Below are 26,195 nucleotides of genomic sequence, written 5' to 3'. Positions count from 1 at the left end.
TTTCGTATGAAGTATCCTGTTGAAATGACTTGTATTAGTATCAATCTAGCATGAAACTGTGGATTCAGAAGTGAAGGTCTACATAGTCAGTATGACACATATAGGAATTTGGTCCAGCATGAACTGACATGTACACCTAGCATTTCACTCTTCTTTTTCCTCTAAGTTAATCTCCCTAAAAAAATCCGGGATACAAGGGTCACCCCAGAATAACTGAATGTATATTTGGACATAACTACAAGCATTATGCTGGGAGCCTCATGCCCATACAGGGCTCAATTTTGACAACTGAGTAGATAGTTATACATGATTGTGTGAGGGTCATTATGTTCCCATGAATTTTGGAATTTTTTTCCCCCTTTCTCACAGTTATGGTATCTACCAAGATCTCGTAAATAACACAGGTCATTTAATCAGTGAAAATTGTATAATTTTCATTAACAGACCTGTTCATTATGAATTAACGGTAGGAGTGGATGTTGACTCCTTTTTAACTCAAGATTGTATTATTATTGTTTATGCACTTGCACTTTTACATTATTTGTGTAAACTTATCACAAAACAACAGTATTTTTTCACCCACTGTAACATGGCCACCGCTTTGCGGATGTAAAGTTGGTTGAATATATGTACGTCATTTGTTTCCATGACCATGAAATTGAAGGGTGGGTTTATAACCATTGACACACTGTGGGTTAATCGACATTGAAAAAGCCGCGAAGGCGAAACGCGTCTGTCGAACTGGAGGGGAGAGGACACTTAAGCACCGAATAAAGCATCCTTGCTTTGATAACCAGACTCCGCGTGTGCCTCTTATATTTTTTGCAAATTTCTACTGCCTGCTAAGTATCGCTATATATATATATATATATATATATATATATATATATATTTATATGTATATGTATATATATATATATATAGATATATATATATATATATATATATATATATATCTATATATATATATATATATATGTATATATCAAGCCAAAGCAGAACCCTTATGGAACAGGAGCCTCACGAAGGTGAAAATAACTGCCCTCTTTATTCAAGCAACAGCCTGCCAGCAGGTTAATTCATGGAAACTTCATTTTAAAAGTAGAACGCCAGACGCGTTTCAGGAATAAGTTCCTTTCTTCAGTGGCGTGATGGCAAGTTTCAGCTGCATGCGCTTACTAGGAGATCACTCGGTTAAACATCCCCCGCTCAGGTGGGCGTGGCTTGAAGCCTTCTGGGTGATGTAGTCCTCTTCAAGTGTAACCACTGTGGGCGCGCCCGCACGCCAACACCAAATAACAGCCAGTCAATGGAAGAGACCTGAAAACACCTGCCCCGCTTTGCGTGCCATGGCTTAGGGCTTGGAGCTGGAATCCTCTGCACGACCCCTCACTCCACCTTCGCTTCAAAATGGAAACACCGGTTGGTGCTTCCCTAGATCCGCTGGGGCGACAGGCTCCCTTCCGCGACCGGGACGGCCGCTACACATCAAGCCAAAGCAGAACCCTTATGGAACAGGAGCCTCACGAAGGTGAAAATAACTGCCCTCTTTATTCAAGCAACAGCCTGCCAGCAGGTTAATTCATGGAAACTTCATTTTAAAAGTAGAACGCCAGACGCGTTTCAGGAATAAGTTCCTTTCTTCAGTGGCGTGATGGCAAGTTTCAGCTGCATGCGCTTACTAGGAGATCACTCGGTTAAACATCCCCCGCACAGGTGGGCGTGGCTTGAAGCCTTCTGGGTGATGTAGTCCTCTTCAAGTGTAACCACTGTGGGCGCGCCCGCACGCCAACACCAAATAACAGCCAGTCAATGGAAGAGACCTGAAAACACCTGCCCCGCTTTGCGTGCCATGGCTTAGGGCTTGGAGCTGGAATCCTCTGCACGACCCCTCGCTCCACCTTCGCTCCAAAATGGAAACACTGGTTGGTGCTTCCCTGGATCCACTGGGGCGACAGGCTCCCTTCCGCGACCGGGACGGCTGCTACACATCAAGCCAAAGCAGAACCCTTATGGAACAGGAGCCTCACGAAGGTGAAAATAACTGCCCTCATTATTCAAGCAACAGCCTGCCAGCAGGTTAATTCATGGAAACTTCATTTTAAAAGTAGAACGCCAGACGCGTTTGAGGAATAAGTTCCTTTCTTCAGTGGCGTGATGGCAAGTTTCAGCTGCATGCGCTTACTAGGAGATCACTCGGTTAAACATCCCCCGCTCAGCTGGGCGTGGCTTGAAGCCTTCTGGGTGATGTAGTCCTCTTCAAGTGTAACCACTGTGGGCGCGCCCGCACGCCAACACCAAATAACAGCCAGTCAATGGAAGAGACCTGAAAACACCTGCCCCGCTTTGCGTGCCATGGCTAAGGGCTTGGAGCTGGAATCCTCTGCACGACCCCTCGCTCCACCTTCGCTCCAAAATGGAAACACCGGTTGGTGCTTCCCTGGATCCGCTGGGGCGACAGGCTCCCTTCCGCGACCGGGACGGCAGCTACACATCAAGCCAAAGCAGAACCCTTATGGAACAGGAGCCTCACGAAGGTGAAAATAACTGCCCTCTTTATTCAAGCAACAGCCTGCCAGCAGGTTAATTCATGGAAACTTCATTTTAAAAGTAGAACGCCAGACGCGTTTCAGGAATAAGTTCCTTTCTTCAGTGGCGTGATGGCAAGTTTCAGCTGCATGCGCTTACTAGGAGATCACTCGGTTAAACATCCCCCGCTCAGGTGGGCGTGGCTTGAAGCCTTCTGGGTGATGTAGTCCTCTTCAAGTGTAACCACTGTGGGCGCGCCCGCACGCCAACACCAAATAACAGCCAGTCAATGGAAGAGACCTGAAAACACCTGCCCCGCTTTGCGTGCCATGGCTTAGGGCTTGGAGCTGGAATCCTCTGCACGACCCCTCGCTCCACCTTCGCTCCAAAATGGAAACACCGGTTGGTGGTTCCCTGGATCCGCTGGGGCGACAGGCTCCCTTCCGCGACCGGGACGGCCGCTACACATCAAGCCAAAGCAGAACCCTTATGGAACAGGAGCCTCACGAAGGTGAAATAACTGCCCTCTTTATTCAAGCAACAAGCTGCCAGCAGGTTAATTCATGGAAACTTCATTTTAAAAGTAGAACGCCAGACGCAGCTGAAACTTGCCATCACACCACTGAAGAAAGGAACTTATTCCTGAAGCGCGTCTGGCGTTCTACTTTTAAAATGAAGTTTCCATGAATTAACCTGCTGGCAGGCTGTTGCTTGAATAAAGAGGGCAGTTAGTTTCACCTTCGTGAGGCTCCTGTTCCATAAGGGTTCTGCTTTGGCTTGATGTGTAGCGGCCGTCCCGGTCGCGGAAGGGAGCCTGTCGCCCCAGCGGATCCAGGGAAGCACCAACCGGTGTTTCCATTTTGGAGCGAAGGTGGAGCGAGGGGTCGTGCAGAGGATTCCAGCTCCAAGCCCTAAGCCATGGCACGCAAAGCGGGGCAGGTGTTTTCAGGTCTCTTCCATTGACTGGCTGTTATTTGGTGTTGGCGTGCGGGCGCGCCCACAGTGGTTACACTTGAAGAGGACTACATCACCCAGAAGGCTTCAAGCCACGCCCACCTGAGCGGGGGATGTTTAACCGAGTGCTCTCCTAGTAAGCGCCTGCAGCTGACACTTGCCATCACGCCACTGAAGAAAGGAACTTATTCCTGAAACGCGTCTGGCGTTCTACTTTTAAAATGAAGTTTCCATTAATTAACCTGCTGGCAGGCTGTTGCTTGAATAAAGAGGGCAGTTAGTTTCACCTTCGTGAGGCACCTGTTCCATAAGGGTTCTGCTTTGGCTTGATGTGTAGCGGCCGTCCCGGTCGCGGAAGGGAGCCTGTCGCCCCTGCGGATCCAGGGAAGCACCAACCGGTGTTTCCATTTTGGAGCGAAGGTGGAGCGAGGGGTCGTGCAGAGGATTCAAGCTCCAATCCCTAAGCCATGGCACGCAAAGCGGTGCAGGTGTTTTCAGGTCTCTTCCATTGACTGGCTGTGTTTTGGTGTTGGCGTGCGGGCGCGCCCACAGTGGTTACACTTGAAGAGGACTACATCACCCAGAAGGCTTCAAGCCACGCCCACCTGAGCGAGGATGTTTAACCGAGTGCTCTCCTAGTAAGCGCCTGCAGCTGACACTTGCCATCACGCCACTGAAGAAAGGAACTTATTCCTGAAACGCGTCTGGCGTTCTACTTTTAAAATGAAGTTTCCATGAATTAACCTGCTGGCAGGCTGTAGCTTGAATAAAGAGGGCAGTTATTTTCACCCTCGTGAGGCTCCTGTTCCATAAGGGTTCTGCTTTGGCTTGATATATGTATATATATATATATATATATCTTTATATCAAGACCTCCTGGTTGAAACGCGTCAGCTATTCAAATAAATAGTTTTGAACCTACCTGGAGTGCAGGCTGTGTTCTTCTGGCGAGGCGCGGCTGCTTCAGCAAGGACTTCGTGTTTGGCCGAAACGCGTAATGGTGGTGTGGTGGAGAGCAAAATAAACCATTAGCACTATTACCTGGGTTCGCCTCGTCTGTTATGCTGCGTGACAGCTGCAAGACGTCCTTGTGCCAGATATAGATATATATATATGTATATATATATATATAATTCTTAGCAGAAATTAACATACATTTCTGAGCACGGACTCTCCAGTACTCCCAATCCTATATTTTCTTCCCAAGGTGCACAAGAACTCTACTCCAATCCCAGGCCGCCCAATCATTTCTGCGAGCAAAAACATGTGACATGTATGAGAACATATCAAAATATGTTGATTTTTTCCTACAGGGTTTGGTGACCAGTCTACCAACGTATTTAAAGGACACCAGTGATTCCTTTTGAAAATCTATGACATTCCCTAGTGTGATGACTACATCCTGATGTCTCTCAACATCACCTCACTTTACACTAGCATCTGTCATAAAGATGGTCAAAAGGCTGCAAGTACTTTCTCGACAAAAGGCCCATCCACTGTTATAAACATAATGATTTTGTTCTGTTCCTAATTAAATGGTGCTTGTGTCATAACTTTTTTATGTTCAACAAAACAGTGTACCATCAACTCAGCGGGGTTGCCATGGGAGCCTGCATGTCTCCCAGCTAAGCATGCTTGCATGTGGGATGGTGGGAGGAAAGGGTTCTCATGGCTGGTCTCTCTGGTTCTTCATATCACAACATGGTTACTTGGCTCAGATACATAGATGACGTTTTTGTAGTCTGGAGAGGTAGTGTGGAAAGTGCACAGACATTTGTCAATGAGATCAATACCAACAATCGCAATTTGGAGTTTAATGCCTACATCAGCAACAATGCGATTGAGTTCCTAGATGTCACTTTGTACGTCTCCAATGGGGCACTGCATTCTAAGTTGCAGAGGAAATCCACTGCAGGTAATTCTACCTTACATTCCTCAAGTTTTCACCCTAGGCACTTGATCACAAGCATTCCATATGGCCAAATACTGCGCCTGCGCAGAATAAGTAGCTCCGCTGAAGATCTAGCAGTATGTCAGAAAAAGGCCTACCACAGATTCAGGGCAAGAGGATACTCCATACGCAACATAAAGACAGCCACTGACAGGGCCAACACCTTATCCAGAGCAGAACTACTCACAGGGAGGCCGACACCAGTCACACCAGACACTACCACCGAGACCATTGCAGAAACAGGCACAGTTAGTACCTAATAGGTTGTTGTAATCGTATTGGTATCTCAATTTTTAAGAAAATGTTAGTTTCTATTTTTGAATGTGTGTGTCAAAGGTTGTGTGTGTGTTACGCTAGAGAAGGTCTGTCACTTTGTCACAAGGATGATGTCATCAGTGATGTCATACTATAACATGTGTGAAACCTATGGTTTTTTTCAGTGAATATATATATATATATATATATATATATATATATATATATATATATATATATATATATATATATATATATATATATATATATATATCACAAGAAACAGCCTTTGCATCTAGAGAAGAGACATGTAGAGCCCACCAGCCGGTACAGTAGTGCTACAATCTTCAATATTCTTTATTTTGTAGAAGATTCAAGCATAAAGCATTTCAACCTCCTCCAGGCTTTAATCCTATGCATCATGTGATGTGGGCAGTTAGTCTGTTTTTAAATCTTCAGGTCATAAGACACTGAAGATGACTACGAGTCAAGTTTAATTCATTATTATAACTTTAGTAGTTCATTATTTCACGGTACTGTGGTCAAAGTAGATAAATATAAACATTTGATTCAATGTCAAGGCCAAAAGTTGGCACAAAAATTGGAGTTTATCTTTAACCATTCACTCTTTTCATTCTAAGGAACACAGGGCCCATCATACATTGCAACAGTTAGTTCTGCTCGTAATTCTTCCATCATAGATTAGGCCATTTAAGTTATTACTCACAGTCAATGACGCCATCTACTGTTTTAACAAATCACATTTACTCCGTTTTTGTTCATCCCACTTGGGATCAGCCAGAAACCGGTCCTAGGATGCTTGATTCTGGTCCAGTAAAGACATGGCTTGGCAGTTCGGGCTGGACTGTTTCCATGAGGCACAGGGTCAAGGCTGATTTGCATATGGCCATGTCTGAACTGGGGTGGTGTGGAGTGCAAAAAAATTATGGATTTAGGCCCAGATCTCTGTACTGGGGTGAATGTATGACATTGTTCGGCATTCTGTCCATCAACTGTTGTTTTGCATTTGTCACCCCGAGTGGGACGGGTATGCTCAGACGTGAGTTCCATGCTCTCCACACCACTGGAGTCAAGCTATCCTGGCTGAAGACGGCTGATAGCCAGAAACCGGTCCTAGGATGCTTGATTCCGGTCCAGGAAAGACATGGCTTGGCAGTTCGGGCTGGACTGTTCCCATGAGGCACAGGGTCAAGGCTGATTTGCATATGGCCATGTCTGAACTGGGGTGGTGTGGAGTGCAAAAAAACAATGGATTTAGGCCCAGATCTCTGTACTGGGGTGAATGTATGACATTGTTCTGCATTCTGTCCATCAACTGTTGTTTTGCAATAGAAACTACAAATAGCGCTTTGAAAATCCTTAAAACAACGGAAGCAGAATTGTGGCAGGAAAGACTCTGCAACCTCGGAGTGCCTTTGAAAAAGAAGATTGTTATCTTTGAAACGTGTCAGGCAGGATTACAGAAGGAGTAACACGGACCAACATGCCCACTTCATCTTTAAATAAAAGTTGTGGATTGCAACTTACCTGTTTGGTGTGCGGGCTTATTTGCGTGGGAAACTTTGATGAATACTTTACACGTCAGGTCCAGCCATGAAGTCGACGCTCCACCCTAAAATTAAGGGACCCTAGGTTTGGAATTATGCCAAATCGACATGGGCAATACAGGTATTTAAAAGCGATGGAAGTGGGACTTTCAGTCTCTGCCTATTGGAGGGCTGCTCTCTTCTTTGGAAAAATTGACGAAGTTGCATGAAACCCATTGGAGGGTAGAAAGTGGCTAGAAACTACAAATACCGTGATGCCCTGCATAAATACACCTGAGCTAAATGAACTGTTGGAGTGAAAGAGATGCAGGAGCGCTTTGAAAATCCTTAAAACAACGGAAGCGGAATTGTGGCAGGAAAGACTTTGCAACCTCGGAGTGCCTTTGAAAAAGAAGATTGTTATCTTTGAAACGCGTCAGGCAGGATTACAGAAGGAGTAACACGGACTAAAATGCCCACTTCATCTTTAAATAAAAGTTGTGGATTGCAACTTACCTGTTTGGTGTGCGGGCTTATTTGCGTGGGCAACTTTGATGAATATATATATATATATCGGCTATCAACAGTGCAGGTGAACATCTATCACAATACGTAGATTACTACCTGCAGGACATGGTCAAGGAATGCAATGGGAAAATGATATGAAATTGTTCACTCTGGACATAGAGTCACTTTATACGTGCATAGAACACGATGTGGGTCTAACAGCGACCAAACATTTTTTGACCAATAGGTCGATAGAATGTTACAGTCATAATAAGATTGTCATTAAAAGCATTGAATGGTGTTTAAATAACAACTTTTTTATGTTTGGAACAAAAATGTACAAGCAAATGAGGGGTGTAGCGATGGGATCCTGCTTCTCCCCCAGCAATGCCTGTCTTATGGTTGGCTGGTGGGAGGAGCAGGTCCTCAAGAAAGAACATTCGGTACTATACAACACACATGTGAGGTTGTGGTTGAGATTTATAGAAAATGTCTTTACACTATGGCAGGGCAGTGAAGAAGATGCTAAGGAATTTATTGCCAACCTCAATGTCAATCAGGTCAACCTAAAATTTACCTCACATATCAATGCCAAAGAGATTGAATTCCTAGATGTCAAAGTGTATGTGGAGAATGATACCATTAAAAATACCCTACATAGAAAAGTGACGGCGGGCAACTCCACTTTACATGCCACCAGCTCTCACCCTAAACACCTAATTGAGAGCATTCCCTACGGAGAGCTCCTCAGAATTAAACGCATATGCAGCAGTACTGAGCAACAAGGCACCTGCATGAGGGAGGCAATCGAAAGATTCCATAGGAGAGGATACACCACATGCACTCTGAACAGAGCACTCAACAAAGCCAAAACCAGATCAAGGGAATCATTGTTGGTTTCCTCAAAAAACAATAGCACTGATGAGCATGAACCCGAGGTAGATGAAGCGACAACTAATGCCCCCCGCTTAATTCTAACCTTTAACAGCCAATATCGTCAGATACGGTCTATCATCACTCAAAATTGGCCCATTGTTCTAACGGATGCTGTGATATCACCTGAGGTGCCCATTAGGCCCACTATAACAAATCGCAGAGGCACCTCTATGAGAACTCAGATAGTTCACAGTCATCCAGAAATCATAAAGAGCAATAAATCTACCTGGCTAAAACAAAGGGATGGTTTTTATAAATGCTCATCATGTAGGGCTTGTAAATTTGGTGTTACAACCACCAAATATAACACTCCATTCAGCCCTCATGAGTCAACGATCAAGGGATGTTTTGACTGTAAAACCGAGTACGCCGTATATATCCTGACATGCACCTGTATCCTCAGATATGTGGGCAGTACAAAGCTACAGGTGCATGTCAGGATACTCCAGCACTTACGGGCCATAGTCAATAATGACCCGTCGTACCCGGTAGCCAGACACTTTAAGGCTGCCCATAAAAATGACCTCAAGAATCTTAAATATTTTGTCATAGCTGCTGTGTCTGAACCTATCCGGGGTGGCAACCGAGAGAAGAGCTTAAGACAGTTGGAATGCAAATATATCCTTGAGCTAGACAGCAAACATCCAAATGGACTCAACAACACAGAGGACCTACACAATTTCCTGTAATATATTAGCTCTGGTTTTAAAGTTAATTTAATTCAATCTGCTGTGTACCAATACTTGTCCGTCATCCATTTTGGTATTCCAAACAAACTGTTATTATGTTTGTGTTTCCCATAAAATAAATAAAAAACATCATGCTTTTAGTCTTTCCCAATACATACAAAACATATTTTTGTATGTATCTTTTAACATACCCACTTTATCTCTATTTTTGCACTTCAACTTGCACAGATAACCCTTTTTGTACGCACTTTATGACAATGTTTAGAAATACAAGAAATAGCTGCTCAAATGCTATATTTGCACATATGATAATTTTTGCACATTGCGACAATTTGTACATACAATTAGGATAGTTGCCCATACTGATTTTAACCATATTAGGTCTTTAATCAGTTTAGAATTTATTTTTTGCTAGATTGTGATTCCATTTGTACTAGAATATATGCATTTTAAGCATTTTATTTTCAAGATATTTAATGGTTTTAACAAAATATATTGATTCATATATATATATATTTTTGTATGTATATACCAAGGTATGCGTATTTCGAATTTTTATATTTATTTTTTTATTTATATCTATGATATCGAATATACATATATACATACACACAATCTGCAAACTACAAACTGTGCCTCCTTACAAACAGAGGCCAATGTAGGGCCCTCCTAAAAAGCATTTAAGCTACCTATCACACCGTCATGTCTATAGATGCATGTGAAAACAACCAATATGTATATTACAAAGAAATGTCAATAACATTTATGTGTCAGACAACACAAAGTATGTCTAGTAGCATTTATGCATGTCTAGTATTTCCTTCATGTCTAATAATCACAAGGGGGGGGGTGAAAGCATCACCAATAGAAGAAAAAAACGGGGTATAAAAATAGAAAGTGGACTGTGTCCAGTCAATTGATAAAGAATACTTGTTATTCGAAATGCGTCTGACCTGACATCAGCTGTGAGCCAATAAAGACCTGCTTAACCACGTAATTTTGGTGTCTGTTTCTCGTCGTTTGGAGCGCTGCCGGTTGGAGTGCATCTAAGAGGTGTGGGAAAACCCAGTGGATATATATTACCTACTGGCGGTCGCCAGTAGGTATATATAGTTAGGACCTAGTTCCCATAGGAAATTCCAAACAATCTATTGGGAATAACTTTGGCGCCGATTGAGGGATCTGCCTGTAATTTTCGTTAAATTTGCCTCGCTGCGCTCCGCTCCTTCTCTGAAAGTTTCAGGGGGATTCGTCAAGCGGGGGCCGAGAAAAAAGGGGGGTCCCAAAACGTGTTTTCCCCATGTTAATTTCCATAGGGACATTCTGACAAGGCTACAGCTCGAATGGCTGAACGGAATTATACCAGATTTGGCAAAATGGTAGGGACTGGTATGCAGCAGTGCCTTTTGTATGTTGGGTGTAAATCCCTCCAGTAGTTCTTGAGAAAATTGAATTTGAAATTTTTCAAATGGCATTTTCTATGGGACCTTTAGACACGGCTACAGCCTGAACGGCTGAACGGAATTACACCAAACTTGGCAAAATGGTAGGGACAGGTATGCAGTAGTGCCTTTCCTATATTTAATTTTTTTTTACATTTGGTGGTCCTTCTGGGACCCCCTGAGAAGGGCTAGGGGATCAGGGGGTCTCAACCCTGCCCCCTTTTCGCGTTTTCCACTCTTGTTTTGTGCTCTGTTGTGCCTCACTTCTCCTGAGAAACAAGATGGCTGCTCAGGTGGTCCCAGATGGATAATAATATATATAAATGTTATCCGCTAATAGAATTAGCATTTACAAAACCTTTGAAATTTATTGGAAAAAAATATAGGTTTCACGCCTGATATAGTTAGGAATTAGCATTTAAAAAACCTTGCAAATTCACTGAAAAAACCATAGGTTTCAAGCCTTATATAGTTAGGAATTAGCATTTAAAATACCTTGCAAATTCACTTAAAAAACCATAGGTTTCATGACTTATATAGTTAGGAATTAGCATTTAAGAAACCTTGCAAATTCACTTAAAACACCATAGGTTTCAGGCCTTATATAGTTAGGAATTAGCATTTTAAAAACCTTGCAAATTCACATAAAAAACCATAGGTTTCAGGCCTTATATAGTTAGGAATTAGCATTTTAAAAACCTTGCAAATTCACTTAAAAAAACCATAGGTTTCAGGCCTTATATAGTTAGGAATTAGCATTTAAAAAACCATTGAAATTGCTCCTATATAGTTAGTTGTACTAACTAAATTTCGCGTACCCGCAATCCACTGCTGATGATGTCACATATTACATCATTCATGACATGGTCAGTGACACCACTGATGACATCACTGATGACATCTCAAATGACATCACTGATGACATCACTGATGACATCTCATTTGACATCACTGATCACATCACTGATGATATCATCCATGTGATAATACGATGCACCTCCTCACACTCTAATATAACCTTTGATACACCCAGTATAAAATACAAACTACCATTCTCGAAACCATTGACACACCAATACCAGTTACTACATACGCACTCACTGATTCCTAGGTCTACACACACATTCACTCATTTACCCATAGAATCACTCATACATAAAGTCACTCATCAATACAACACTATCATATGCACTCATACACCTATACAGACACTCACACACTGCCACTCATCCATGGAGTTACTCAAGTTACTCACACACCTAGGCAGTCATGCAAAGAATCAATCACACTTCCATTTCCTCAACTATACAGTTATACACACAACACCTTACTTATTCAAACATATACTAACACATACTTACTCTCTTATACAATCACTGATACAAGTACACAATGATCCATATAGCCACTCGCACATTCACTGGCTCTCATGTATAGTCATTAATATATGCCAACTCTTCAATGCACTGTGTTTTACATATGTACTTACTTGCACATGTAGCACTGAGATATCCATTCACTCACCAACACACCCATGCACACAGTCAACCACCCATATAGCTGTTTCCACATGCACTCTTGAACTCATACACCTAGTGAATCAACTGCTCACACATCTATGCACAGATTCACACACATCCCAGCCACCCACACACACACTCAGTCTCCCATTCAAATACTTGGGCAACCAATCAATAACCCACATAGCCACTCATATAGCTACTGATCAACGCATGCAGCAGCTTACACAAGAACAGACATACAGATGCACACATTCAGACAATTTAGTCACTAACCCATGCATTTAGTAAGACACATTTAATCACTCACTCATACAGTCAGTCACGCACCTACTAAATCCTTCATCCAGACACTTATACATCCACTCATTCTTCAATATGTAAAACATATTTAAACTTTACAGAAACACACAGTCACTGGACGATGTCATCAGTGATGTCATCAGGGATGTCACTGACCATGTCATAAATGATGTAATATGTGCCATCATCAGCAGTGGATTGCGGGTGCGCGAAATATAGTTAGTACAACTAACTATATAGGAGCAATTTCAATGGTTTTTCAAATGCTAATTCCTAACTATATAAGGCTTGAAACCTATGGTTTTTTAAGTGAATATATATATATATATATATATATCTCAATGTAATATCAAAACAATACCTTTTCAGGCTTAGAATGCTGCATAAATTATTCAAGAAAGGAAGCAAGGAACTCTAGAGAGCAACTCCTAATATGAAGAACACTACAACACCACTGACACTCTGAATCTTCTCAAATAAATTGTCTGTTTCTTGAGCAGAGTTTTTACGCATAGTATTAGCAAGTGTGATCCATGCCAAGCTGAAAAATGGCAAAAGCCTTTGTTCCACTCTGGCACTGTGCTAATCCTATGCAATGCCAACAGATGTGTTCGATGCAAGGCCTAGCTGCGTGAGCTGCAGCCAACCACTGCCACGCCTGGCTAAAGGCAGTGCGCAGAGGGGGTTTGACTACATGTGGGGGTTGGGGGTCTGTCCACAGGTTAAAGGCAGGTTATAGTTAGGTGAAATTGTCAGTTAAACATACTATTTTGGCCTAACGAAATCACTTACCAGTTACAGTTATCTCAAGTAACTATAACCAAGATGTAGGTAGCCAAATACCGGTCGGTAACGGCCGAATTAGGCCGTTACCGACCGGTATTTGGCTATCGACATGTAGGGGGATTGCAACAGGGCATTTCGGTAATTTTACCGATTCGGTAAATATACCGGTCGGTAAATGTACCGACCGGTATTTTTACTGAATCGGTAAAATTGAGATGTAGGTGGGACTCTTCTGAGTCCCACAAGCCCTACAAATTCGGTATTTTACCATCAAATTCAATTTGATGGTAAAATACCGATTCAGGTGTGCATGCACATGTGTGCATGCACACCTGTGCCATATGACAGGCAGACCTGCCCTTAGGGCAGGTATGCCTGCCACATGGCCCAAACCTTTTTTGGGGGTGCTAGAGGGTGTCAAAGTGACACCCCCTGCACCCTTGTCAAAATCGGTATTTACCGATTCGGTAAATACCGACCGGTAATTCCCCATTCATTCCTATGGGCTTCAAAGCCCATAGGAATGAATGGAGCATTACCGGTCGGTATTTACCGAATCGGTAAATACAGATATTTACCGATTCGGTAAATGGAACATCTGGATGTTCCTACATACCCCCCTTCTTATTTACCGATTCTTAATTACCGAATCAGTAAAATTCGGTAATTAAGAATCGGTAAATAAGTTCTACCTACATCTGGCCCTATAACTCTAGTCCTCCCCATGGACTACTAATTACCTCACATATTTAATCAAACATGAAATGTTTTATGACATAATTGATAACATCATTGCAACATCTGAAATTACATCATTGATGAATACAATGCGCATGGCGGGGGTGCGAGTTATAGTTACTTTAAGGTATAAGTCATAGCTATTCGAGATAACTCACATACCTGGTGAATTTCAGTGATTTCCTTTGTTTAAATAATCGAAGGTGGTGGTAAAAAAATTGTAAAAATGGTGAGCTCCTGCCCTTTTGAATTTGAAGCCCTCTCTCTAGTGTAGACCAGGTTCCAGCACGTTTCAATATATTTTTGGAAGTGGGTTTTATCACCCCTATTCCTGAGGCATTTGAAGGACCCAGGGACATTATCTCCGAGGCCGATTTACTTATTTGGCGCACAGCCTTTGGTCATGTGGCATTAGCGATAAAAAAGGCCCTGGGTACAGCTTAGTTATTTTTAGTAAGGGCAGTGCAATCCGCTTCTCGGTCTGCTAAAAGGCCCACAGGAGACTATCCCTTGACTTTGACTTTTGTTATGGGAAGGAGGCATGCCCATCACTAATCCATAGGAGGGCATTTGGGATCCCCTCAGCCAGGGCCTGAGAAATCCACGGAGACACTGACTTGTGCCCCACCTGTGAGAGTGTGTGCATCGAATATAAAATTGATTCACGGGCAGCAAACACAGAGAAAAAAACTTGCTACCATCTGGGTATGCTGGGTGGACCGGGTGAGAAAAAAGTAATATAGTCAGCTCCTCTTGCACCCAGGATGGCAGTTTGATAATATTACCATACCTAACTATACTGTCACCTTAAACTTTGGATTTTTCAGGGAATTTCTAGTTTTGTTTAAACATAAAGTAATATTTTATTCATAACGGTACGTAAAGTGATGTTCTAGTTAGGTGAAATTGTCAGTTTAAATGTAACATTTTAAACAAAAAAAAATACTGATATTCACCAGTTATAGTTATTTCAGGTAACTGTAATTCACGCCCCGCAATGCACAGCATTGTCATCAATGAAATCATTTCAGATGACATCAGTGATGTTATCAATGATAACCTAATTGTTTTAATGTCATTTTTATTACAAAATATAACTATACCACTGCCAACCCCTCATTGCGCACAGCCTTTGGTCATGCTTGGTGTGGGGTTTGTAGCAGGGCCTAGCCTGTGTCCAGGCCCTGCTGCCTACCCACTGCGGGCAGTCAGCTCCTTCCATAAATGGCTTTTGGCAGGCAGCCAGTACGCATGGCCTTTGGCTGTATGTGACATTTGTTAGTTGTAGGGGCAATGCCTGTATGTGGCCAATACATCACAGAAACTCATACCTATCTGTTTTTACTGATCAGTTGAGAGTCTTGAGGGAGCCAGCGTGGCCCTGTGCTTATGTAATACTCTCATGGGAGCAAGCAAGTACTGCTGGCTCCAGTGAGAGACAGGCAAGGATTTATGGATATCTAGAGATGTGGACCTACCGCGATCCATTCGCCAACAGAAATGCTGGTCGCAACCTGAGATGAAAGTTGAGGCCACCATTTTGTGCATTGATACTTGATTCCTAGGGGGAATGTAAAATGTAAAAGTGGTAGAAGGCATCAGGGTAGAGGTACCCTGTTACCATGGGACTGATGGAGAGGTTGCTGACGGACCCCTCAAAGATACGAAATTGTCTAAAATATTTTACTGCGTGGATCCTCATTGATTCAGGTGGATCTGTGGATCCGATTCCAGACCCGTATTTTAAAAAAACTCATAAACCCACCCACAGACCCACAAACGTACTCACATATTTACTCACCCACTCACACAACCACTCACACACCCACTCATATACCTCTATAGTCACTCAAGCACTCAATCACAGGCCCACACACCACTCACACAACCACAGACCCACACAGTCACTCACACATCCACTGACATAATAACACACCCATTTAAACACCCACACAACCACTGTCATACCTACTCACACACCCACATAGCCACTCACACACCTACTCATACATCCACACAGACACTCACACACCTGCTCACATATCCACACAGCCACTCCCACAGCCACTTACATGCCTACACAGTCACACACACCCAATCACACACCCATATAGCCACTCACACACCCACACAGTAACTCACACAGCCACTCACACACTGACACACAGTCAGTGGTACACTTATATAAACTGCAATAACATATGTTTGTATTAAATGCTTTGTTGTTTTGGTATTGAATATGTGCAACATTACTGGCAGACCTCTTATTTGTCAGAGGATTACAACTGACCCATAAAACAAATTTAAAAAAAGGAAAGACTTGGTGCAATGCATTTATGAAAAGACTACATAAGTTACCTTACCCTAATTTAAATTTTTTAGTTTTAAAATATATAATAAGTTTGAATGTGTGAATGGGGTCGTGGCCTGACATCATGGCCGCCTAGACGTGTTTTAGACGAGCTCCGTGCAGTGGCCCAATGTAATCCAGAATCCTGCATTATCCTTCCTCTATTTTGTTCCCGAACCGTATCCTGACTTAACGCAGACCCCGTACATCTACCGATAAAGGCTGTGGAGGTAACTATAACTCAGCATCTCCCAGAGTAGCGGGACTGTACGGACTGAGCAGTGGCACCATCTTGTCCTGAAGAAACCCGAGACGCAGACCTGGAGAGGAGGGTCGAGTGCCCAGGTGCCCCTGATACTCGTCCCTGGGAACTGCCGAGGTGAGGAGAGTGAGTCCGGGGCTCCGAGGTGATGGTCTCGATCCTGGGGCTGTGCGGTAGCAGAAGCTAAGTCCACAGTGGGCCACTGAGGCCCAGAGGAGGAGCCCTGCGCTGAGACGTGGTGGAGTCCTCCTGATCCTGCCCCTGTACGGAGCTGTCGGGCGAGGCGCCGAATCTGAACACCAAAGCCTGGTGTGGAGTGAAACAAACCCGGCGTGTGTAGATGGTGAGATCCCCCCATGCGAGTCTGGGTGGTGGTGCAACCCCGTCCGAGACCCCGGGTGGAAGGGGGACTCTGCCTCGGCCTAAGACATACCTGCCTGGTGAGTAGATCCCCTGAGCAGAGGCCGGGGAGATGAAGAGGCAAAGGCAGGTGCATGGATCCAACCGGATCTCACGCAGCTATATAACAATCCCAGTGGGTACTAATTTGACTCCCTCGGCAATATCCTGCACCAGACTTTGCTTGGCTGTGCTGAGGGATGGTGGTAAACTGCATTTTCCCACTTCAGCAAGCTTTGGTGAGCATAATAAATCTTGACAGCGGAGGCGAGTTACACTGGGTACATGGCAAAACCCCCGAATGAGACTGAGCTAATGTGATCTGCATAGTCCAAAAAGGAGATGCTAAGAACATCACTGGGGGAACACACTGACGGATGTTACAGGTGGTGAGAATCGTGTGGTACAGATTGGAGGACTGATGCACCCTAGCAAAGGGCAATTCCAGGGCAGCAAATAATTGAGGCGCTATGATGACAGAGAGGAGAGCAGCCTGAAGCGTGTGGTTCCTGGTGGAGGAAGGACAGCATAAGAGATGATCCAAGGTCCCATCCTTGTGATTTGGAGGCATTACGAGGGTCTTGGTGGGGTCCTCTGGGGCAACCTATGTGGAAGGTAATAGACAGCCTGTTTGAACTCGCCAAGGACGACGAAGGAGTGGAGTGACTGCGGGACTCTCGCTTCAGAGCTACGGAGAGCAGAAGGTTTTTGACCTGGTTGGTGTCCTGCCAACACGACTTGGGAGAGTGATACTTTGTGTGTGGAAGAGCAAGATCCTTCCTGGAATACATCTTAGTGATGTGTGGCACAGACTGGCTACACCTCTTGTGGAGAAGACTCATACAGACAACCTTGCTGCACCTCGCGTAACAGTATGGGTAAAGACAAAACAGCGAAATCACAATCCAACAAAATTTCCAACTACGCTCAACCCCTACTCCATGGTCCGGAGAACCGAAGTGAGGACCCTATAATGGAAAAAGGAACAGTAGAGGAAGCTGCCAGGGATGCTCCAACGTTGATGGATGTTATCAGGGCCGGCCAATCCACTAGAGACAGTATGATTAAGAAGATCGACGCTGTGGCCATAGATGTTAATCTATTAAAATGCGATCTCGGGAAAGTCTCTGACAGGTTGACGACTACTGAGAAAGACATGGAGGCCCTTAAGAAAGAGGTAAAGTACCTTGGTGAAACATTGGTGGAGTTGAAGGGTCAGGTGATTAAGCTTGATGATAGGGCGGAAGACGCTGAAGGTCGCTCCAGAAGAGGGAACATATGTTTTGTGGGGTTTCCAGAGAAAGCGGAAGGGCCTGATGTAGGGCTTTTCTTGGAAGACTGGATCACCAGAGAAATGCCTCCCACACAACTGTTGAAGTTCCTTAGTGTGGAGCGGGCACACAGGGCACTGGCTACCCCCCTAGACCTAGAGCACCTCCCCAAGCCATTATTGCAAAACTGTTTAACTTCCGGGATAGGCACCTTATGCTTCAGCTTTCCTGCAGTGGCAAACAAGTTTTCTTTGAGGGACATTCTATAGCAATATTCCCGGATTATACCCAAAGGGTTCAGGATCAGCAGAAAACTTTCATTGTAGTGAAAAGGAAGCTAAGAGACTTGAACTAAAACTATAGTCCCATGTTCCCGGCGACGTTCAGGGTGGAGAGCAAAGAGCGCGCATTGTTCTTCTTTTCAGCAGGAGAAGTGAGTGATTGGCTGGATACCAGAGCCCCGGATGGGAGACGCCTGATCCCATCTACAAATTCCATCAGGACACTGTCTTCACTGTCTTCCTCGAGAGGCCGGAGACAATCCACGCATCAGAAACCACAGAAAAGAGCCTGGTTTGGGTCACGGTCAGGCACAACGGCATGTTGCATGCCTCCTACTCAGATGTGGTAACGGATTCGGTGGCCATGACTCTAGACATTGAGTGGGGGCCGATGGACCCGGCAGTGGACACTAATGAACTCTATGCACTGAACATTACCTGCTGTAATGTAGAGATAAGTTCTGTTTGTACTGCAGATAAGAGGACACTGGCATTTCTGATCGAAGCTGTTACCTTATGGGTCCAAGGGAAATCTTTATTTTCCGACTGAGGGGGCGATACCCTGACTGCTCCATTGAGTTTCTCCTCTGTGGCCTATTCTCAATATCTAATCGTTACAGGCTGGGGGTCAGATGACGCAATTGTTCGGCTGGGATCGTGGGCGGCTGTAGAAGCAGCAATGCCCCCACTAGAGACCAGGGTTGTCGGGGAAGCTTGAGAGGAATCTCGCACCCCGGCGTCACCGACTCTCTTGCACAGCATTTAATAGACACAATTTTGGCTATACTAGACAATGAAGGCTTGGGACAACACCCTAAGCAAAATATACTGAGTTTGGAACGTCTAAGGGAGGGAGGAAGGGAGGGTGGTTTGGGGTGGTATGTATCGCTTGGTGTGGGGAACAGGAGATCTGAATTCCAATTTATACTACTGCCTGTGGGAGGAGAGGAGGGAAGGGTTTGTTAATTTCTTTCTAGATGTTGTCGTCACGAGGGAACCAATAGAGTCACGCAGGATTACACACGGTTACACAGACTGGGGAACCATTATGAGGCGCTAACTGGCCTCGGGGGCATATGTAGTAGGTGCATAATGTTCTATTGCCATGACAGTACAAACGTTGAAGGTCCTTAACCCCTTTGCAGTGGGTGTAATTCCCCTGCTGTGCTGGGGGGCGGGGCCACGTACAGCACCCCTGTGCTCATGACGAGCTCAGTTCGTCATGAGGCACGGTGCTCGTGTGCTCATGACGAGCTGAGCTCGTCATGACCACACCCGTTTCCGTGAACCGTTCAGCACAGCAGTGGAATTATCCCTGCGTGTGAGCGTTCCACGGCTCATGACGAGCTCAGCTCGTCATGAGCACCTGAGCACCGTGCCTCATGACAAGCTGAGCTCGTCATGAGCACTTACGGTGTTAACTGGAACATTTGTTGGATGGTAGGCCTAGACAAGTGTTGATGGATACACGCCTTCCTGAAGAGATATAGGATAGCAAAATACAATGTATTAATAAGCTTGCAAAAATGTATATTAGTAAATCAAACTTATGGGTCAAATTGTAGTGCAATTTATATAAACAAAAACAGTAAGATTCACAAAAAAACATAGGTTATAAGGACGTTATAGTTAGTAAATAGCATTAACAAAACATAGGAATTTACTGAAGAAAGGAAATGTTGCAGGGGTGGTATAGAAATAGAATTTTTTTAAACGTAGAAATGTGCAGAAAAAAAACAAAGATTACAGGGACGTTACAGCTAGATTCAGATTTTACACCCACAAAACCACAGAAATGCATTATCGTTATCTCAACTGTAACTTGTGCCCTTAGGTAACTAAAACTCACGTATTCACCATGCACTGCTAATTACATCGCTCATGACATCTTTTATGACATAATTGATAATTTCACTGCAACATTTGCACTGAAGTAAGTAAGTGGCAGTGCCTTAACCGTATATGTGTTGTAAAGGCCACTAGGACCTCTTCCATCCTTCTCAAGGGTGGTGCTAACCTTCTCTCTTTTCATACAACACTTGCAGTGAAACTATCGCTGAGTAAACTGTACATGGCAAGAGCAAGATTAATAGTTACCTTAGGGCACAAGGAGTTACTTGCGATAACTATAACTGCTGGATTTCTATGGTTTTGTGTGTGTAAATTCTAAACCTAACTGTTACATCCCTGTAACCTTTGGTGTCTTCAGTTAATACAAATATACACATACATATATATCCATACTAATATTATAAAGAGAGAGCCCAAACCTTTGAGGCAGGTAATCTCAGTAACCACAGCACCAATCACAACATCCAATACAGCGTTGGAAAGGGAAGTTGCAGCAGAATGACATAGGCTATGCAGACGGCCACCATATAATTTTTTTTTTATTATTGTTTTTATTAACTTTTCAAGAAAAAGTGGTGTTCATCACAATCATACAGTGCAAGACATACAATTGTACCATAGGACACCATATACATTTAAAAGGTAAAAGAACCGTGCCAGCAAAGTAGTCCCTTGTGGGCATGTCTGCGTTGTGCTGTGGGCGTGGGCTGGGGGCGTGACTAACGCTGGGGGCGTGTGGTACGGCCATCACATCGTGGGCTGTGGGCGTGTGCTGGGGGTGTGACAAATGCTGGGGGCGTGACAAACGCTGGGGGCGTGTGTCTGCCCTTCATTCCATGTGAGTCGTACATGCAAGCATTAATTACGTTGCTGCGCAGCATCAAGGGGCATGCTGGGGGCGTGACACGTCGGGGGCATGAGAAACGCTGGGGGCGTGTGTCCGGCCTTCATGCCATGTGAACGCAATTGCGCCGCATCAAGGGGCACGCTTGGGGCATGAAAAACGCTGGGGGTGTGTGCTACGTGCCTCCCTTCATGCCATGTGGGTCGTACTTTAATCAGAAGATCGTCTGCTGTGGCCGTGTGCTGGGGGCATGACAAACGTGTTCAGCTGGAGGCCTGGTAAGTAACATTACTGCAGCCTCTCCTGCGCGCCGTTACTGAACTCTCTCATTCAAGAAAATTAGACGCGCCTGCTACCATCAACCAGGGCTCTAGCCGGGCTCAGGCGGCGGATCAGTACACTAATTACACGCGCCTGATAACATCAACCAGGGCTGCAGCTGGTCCTCAAGCGGGGGAACACGCAAATGAGCGAGTCTGCGGGGACAATTACTGCAGCCTCTCCCACTCGCTGTCACTGAACTCTCTCATTAAACGGATTTACCCGCGGCTGATAACTCTCTCCTTCAACGACATTACACGCCTGCTAACATCAACCAGGGCTGTAGCCGGGCTCAGGCGGCGGATCACTACACCAATTACACGCCCCTGCTAACATCAACCAGGGCTGCAGCTGGCCCTGCCCCATCCCTATTCTAATGAAACAAAAAATGTTGTCTACCGCAAGATTTTAAAATAAATTGCCCTTGCCAAATACACACATTACACACAATTTATTTCATACCCTGACAACGTCAGGACGGGCTGCTAGTGTATATATATATTAACTACTGGCAGTCGCCAGTAGGTAGTTATAGTTAGGACCTAGTTTCCATAGGAAGAGCATTTTTTGTATTGCTTATAACTTTGGCGTCGTTTGATGAATCTTCATGGAAGTTTCAAAACAAATTTTTTGTTCATATCAGCTCCTGTCTTGAAAGTTTGGGGGTGATTCATCAAGGGTGGCTGAGAAAAAAGGGGGTCCAAAACGTGTTTCCATAGGAATCTTCAAACAAGGCTACAGGTTGAACAGGTGACGGAATTACCCCAAATTTGGCAGGGAGAAGGGTCTTGGTCTAGAAAGCACACTTTTGTTTATTTGGTGTAAGTCCGTTCAGTAGTTTTTGAGAAATATTGAAATTTACAGATATCGATATTTGGGAAGTCTGCCATCTGATTGGCTGAGGCGTTACGAGCACCAGCTTGCTGCTTATTGGCTGTGAGCTTTTGCAACTAGGAAGTGTTGCCCGCCATTTTGTTATTCAGTTGAAGCGAGTAAGGGGGAAAAAGGGCTAAAAAAGTAGGAAAGAGGAGGGGAGGAGCACTGTAACCTCTGTGGGGTGTTTAGGGTGTGCTATAGAGGGGGTGCGAAGCAAAGTATTCACCCCTACCAGTGTGAAAGTTCTGGGCTATGGAAATTTAGTGAGGTATTGCATAGAGTCTGATGCTGGTAAGGTGAGCTGGTGCTGGACTCGGGGATTAAAGCGTGAGCCCAAATTGTGTGTCTTATGCTGTGAAGTCATGTGCCGTGGGCGCTGTACTACATCTGGTGAAGTAGTGTAAGCATGGGTTTATACCTACTAGGCCAAACTACTGACCCATACTGGTCTGAACGTTCTGGGGTATGGAAAATATGTGGGGTACTGTCTAGAGTCTCATGCTGCTAAGCAGAGCTGCTGCCGGGAGGAAAGCGTGAGCCCAAACTGTGTGTCATGTGCTGTGAAGTCATGTTTTCTGGCTGCTGTGCCACATCTGTCCAAGTAGTGTCAGCATGTAGTTATACCTACTCGGAGGAACTTTTGTTTCGAACATTGTAACTTGTGTATGGTGCTTAGGGGGTGTTATACAGGAAGTGCAAAGGTAAATTTGTGTGTATCAAATGAATTTGGTATTTGTAAAGTGGAAAGCACTGACTCCTATGGGTCTGATGGCATTGGGGGCTTAAGCTGAGGTGCTGCTGGAGTTGGGGATAAAGCTGATGAACTACTGATCCCTATTGTGAACTTTTGACCTGCATGTGCCGTTAAATGAGTCGTAGAATGTTCCAGAAAGTCTGGTGATAAAAAAGGTTGAACTTCTGAACTGTATGTGGCGTGGAATATTAAGTATCTTTTCGTATGGAAAATTCTATATTAACCAATGGGGATAAGTTTTGGAATGTCGTTGAAGGAAAGAAGTATTCTGATTTGTTCTTTACATGTAATTATGTGTGGGGCGACAGAGAAATTGTGGCATTACTCGTTCCATTCTTGATGAAAGCGGTGCTTTACATGTAGTGTGTGACAAAGAAAGAAATCCATGCGTGTGTGATATTTGCAATCTGCATACCAACTACAAAGGTGAGGTAGAAATGAACAAGGTGTGTTATGTGTTCTGTAGTAGTGATTAAGTATTTGAGGTGATGTGTAAAAGTTTGAAAGTTTGAAAGTTACTAAAGTGTGGTGTTTCATATTGGTTATAAATAATGCACAAAGTTTGACCTGTTGTTAAATAAGTACTTTTTTTATGTTTAGGAATTTTTCACAAAGAAGAAGTGTAGTTTGTCATCTTTAAAGGACTGTATGGTTTTGAAAATGAGGTACAGCGTTAATTTGGGTTTGCTAATGTATTCGGGCGAGATAAAGAAAATGTCCCATGTTCGCAAATTATACTGTTTGTGGAAATAGTGGGGTGGGGGTGGGGGTGGGGGGGTAGGAGATTAATGTGTTATTAAGTTAAAAGCGATAAAACGAAACCCAGAAATGTTATGTGGGCAGGTTGTGGTCTCATTTTTTACACTGAGAGGTAGATTTGAATGTAAGTCGAGGTAGGTTGTTGTACTGTGAGGCCGTCTACAGTGTTTGGAGATTACATGGAGAGGAGATGAAGATAGTAAAAGTGATCTGTTCCTTTTATATGCACGCATAGTTTGAATCATTTGATCATAGGTTGCGATATAATATGAACATGGTATCTGGTTTGCATTTGGGTATAGTTAATAGTTTTAGTAGTTTCGGACTAGTGAATAATAAAAAGGTAGATATACTAAACTATATGGTAGTAAACGTATTAATGATTGTCTTTTCTTATGAAATAGAAGTGGTTGGGGAATGCTTCTATAGAAGGGATGTTTTATAAATGTGTGAGAAATAAACAAGAAATGAACATGTGTGGTATATTTTCTGTATGACTTTGTTGACATTAGTAAAGTACATGTGAATATAAGTGATCCTATTTTCAGGCTGTGTCCCTGTGCTGGATATATGTCGGTGTTGAAGTGGTCTGGGGTTTTACCGATGCTCAGCTTCACTGTCCCTTTTGAAACACCCGTCAATTTTTTCATTCCATTTAATGTCTTTAATATATAGATACAGTATGGGGACGGCATATCAAAACTTTGGGAATTACAACTTTGTTTACTCTCCCCATCCCCTGCTATTCACTCTACAGAGTGTTTAAACGACTTCAGTAACATATAGATGTCTAGCTAGTAAAGGTGGTGTAATTACACTGGCCCCATTTATAAACCATGCTATGGGATGTTTTATGTTTTACCCGCCAATTTGCATGTTTGATTACTTATTTGCTGATAAGTGTTCTGGCAGACACTTGTTAAAATTAACCCTGTCTATGGATATAGTGGCGCTACTGGGAATGGTGGGTGTTTCTGTTTGATTTCGTATGGTTAAACAATGGCGGGGGTGGGTGTCGGGGAGGTGGGCAATGTTGGTGATTAAAACACAGAATTTAGTAACGTGCAGATGTCGAGCTACTAAAGGTGATGTAGTACCACTGCAACTATTTATAAAGCGCCCTATGGCATGGTATATATTTTACCCGCAAATTTGCATGTTTTAATACGTTTTGTGGATGAGCTTTTCGGGAGACATCTGTTGAAATTAAGCCTCTGTATGGCTATAGTGGCGCTTCTATGTTTGCTAGGGCTCTTTCTTTTATTGCATAAAGTTAAGCAAGGGCGGATGTGGAGGTGGTGTAGTGGTACTGCGACTATTTATAAACAGTATTATGGTATGGTGTATGTTTTAGTTGCAAAATTGCAGGTTTTAATAGCTTTTGCTGATGAGCATTAAGAATATGTATGGCTATAGTGGCGGTAAAGGGAGTTCTGGGGCTCGTTGTTTGATTTCGTAAGGTAAAGCAAGGGCAGGGGTGGGGGTGGGGGAGGTGGGTATGTTGCTGATTATAACACAACATTTGTAACGTGGACATGTGTAGCTAGTAAAGGTAATCTAGTGCTAATGGGCTCATTTATAAACCGTGCTATGGGATGGTTTATGTTTTTCCCGCCAATTTGCATGTTTGAATACTTTTTGGTGATAAGCGTTCGGGCAGACACCTGTTAAAATGTACCCTGTGTATGGGTATAGTGGCGCTACTAGCAATGGTGTGGGTTTCCGTTTGATTTCGTAGGGTTAAGCAAGGGCGGGGTGGGTGTGGTGGAGGTGGGTATGTTGGTGATTAAAATACAGAATTTAGTAACGTGCAGATGTCTAGGTACTAAAGGTGAAGTAGTACCACTCAGAGCACTTATAAAGTGCACTATGACATGGTATATGTTTTACCTGCAAATTTGCATGTTTTAATACGCTTTGATGATGAGCGCTCCAGCAGACAGTTGTTGAAATTAAGTTCCTGTATTGCTGTAGTGGCTCTACGAGGTTTCCTGGGGCTCTTTCTTTGATTTTTTAAGGTTAAGGAAGGATGGGAAGAGGGTGGTGTAGTGGCAGTGGGCCCATTTATGA

General features: G+C 43.8%; 2 pseudogenes across 1 annotated transcript in view; both read right to left on the bottom strand.

The window, feature by feature from the left end:
* The window catches only part of LOC144791043 (cytochrome P450 2J2-like), a 155,355-nt pseudogene that overhangs the window by 31,740 nt on the left and 97,420 nt on the right, over positions 1–26,195 (bottom strand). The gene's annotated exons all lie outside the window — the stretch shown is intronic.
* On the bottom strand, positions 20,618–20,759 carry LOC144793282 (U6atac minor spliceosomal RNA; annotated as a pseudogene).

Source organism: Lissotriton helveticus, chromosome 11 (assembly GCF_964261635.1).
Source record: "Lissotriton helveticus chromosome 11, aLisHel1.1, whole genome shotgun sequence".
Classification (NCBI taxonomy): Eukaryota; Metazoa; Chordata; class Amphibia; order Caudata; family Salamandridae; genus Lissotriton; species Lissotriton helveticus.
Note: the sequence above shows the minus strand (reverse complement) of the source record. Positions and strands in the feature narration are given on the sequence as shown.